The sequence below is a fragment of the Tupaia chinensis genome, unplaced genomic scaffold (assembly GCF_000334495.1).
Source record: "Tupaia chinensis unplaced genomic scaffold, TupChi_1.0 Scaffold149383_1, whole genome shotgun sequence".
Classification (NCBI taxonomy): domain Eukaryota; kingdom Metazoa; phylum Chordata; class Mammalia; order Scandentia; family Tupaiidae; genus Tupaia; species Tupaia belangeri.
The window spans coordinates 397,107-398,565 of record NW_006209227.1 but is presented as its reverse complement, the minus strand read 5'-3'; positions in this window follow the sequence as shown (position 1 = coordinate 398,565).

The window sequence follows — 1,459 nt, the reverse complement described above, 5'->3', positions numbered from 1 at the left end:
AAGAGAGTATTCAGACAAGTAAACAGACAAACACAGTGACAACAGAATGGTGATGGAGAGGTGACTGCCAGGGAGAAGTCAGCATTCTCTAATGGAGGGCCAGGAAAGACCACTTCATTTGAGTTAAGATTAAAGATTGAAAAGCTAAGGGAGAACTTCAAAAAGAGAAGTCCAGGATGGAAATAGAATGTGAAGGGCCCTGAGGTAGGAGAGAAAAGTGACATTCAAGGCATGAAGACAAGGCCAGTATGATTTGCCTGCAGCGAAGGGAAAGAATACTATACAAGATGAGGCAGGAATCAGATCATGTAAGTCTTGGATTTCATTCTAAACACAATGAAAGCATGAGAGGATTTTAAGAAAAGAAATAAGTGATTAAAGTGTTTTAAAATATTCTAAGGGCCAGATAGTGGCACAGTGGTAAAACAGAACACGCTGTAAAGCAATCCTATATAAGTAGATTGCTGGTTCAAGACCACAGACCTCCTTGAGGAGGCACAGGCTTGCCTGTGATTCCTGGCTGGCTGAAGGCCGGGGTTTAGATCACAATGTCAAGACCCTGCTGGGGTGCTATTTCTCTCTAGTTTATGGAAGAAACAGAACAATCTTAAACAACAACAAAGAATAGTTTGAGTACAACAAGAAAAGTAGACTGTGTGGAGGTAATAATGGAAAAAATGAAGATGAATCACTGTTATAGGAACTCAGGCACCCAGGATGAAGGTGATTTGGGCCAATTAGAAGCAGCAGCGATAATAGGTGGGTCTGAAATAGAATGAGACCTACATTACAGGTGGTGAGAAACTCAGTGCTTATCTTTGGAGAGCCCTGCCTAGAAAAAGCTCTTCCTTATACTGAATAAAACTCATCTCCCAATCATTTGCTTCCCTTCAGGAAAAAAATCTAATTCCAGATTCAAGTGACAGTTCTCCAACTGTCTGAAAATAACCACTGAGGCTCCCAGTTTCTTGCCCAATTTCCTCAATCAATTCCAACAAAAATATGATTTTGAGCTCATTACCACACAGATGTCTGCCTTCTGATCACCAGTTCATTTACTACAAAATATTTATAGGATGAGTGCAGGATAAAAGAGAATAAGAAGGAGGAGATAAATAAATAAATAAAAGCACCGAAACTATGTACAACTCTATGCAAATCACTCTGTAGCCTGGAGCTTAAAAATCTTCACTTAGGGGTCAGCCAGTGGTGTAGTGGTTAAGGCACTGGTCTCACAAGGCTGACCACGGTCCAAGTGTGGGAATCCGCAGTTTGAAACTCACAACAGGCGGGTGTGCGCACGTGTGCATATCCAAGACCCAAGAGAAGGAACCATGGGCATGGTGGCGCCCACCCTATGCCAAGAGAAGGGGTCGCAGCGTGGGAGGATTTCCCACTTTGTCTCTCTCTGTCTCTCTGCAGAGTGCATGCGTCCCCTATAGCAAAAATCCCTAAACAA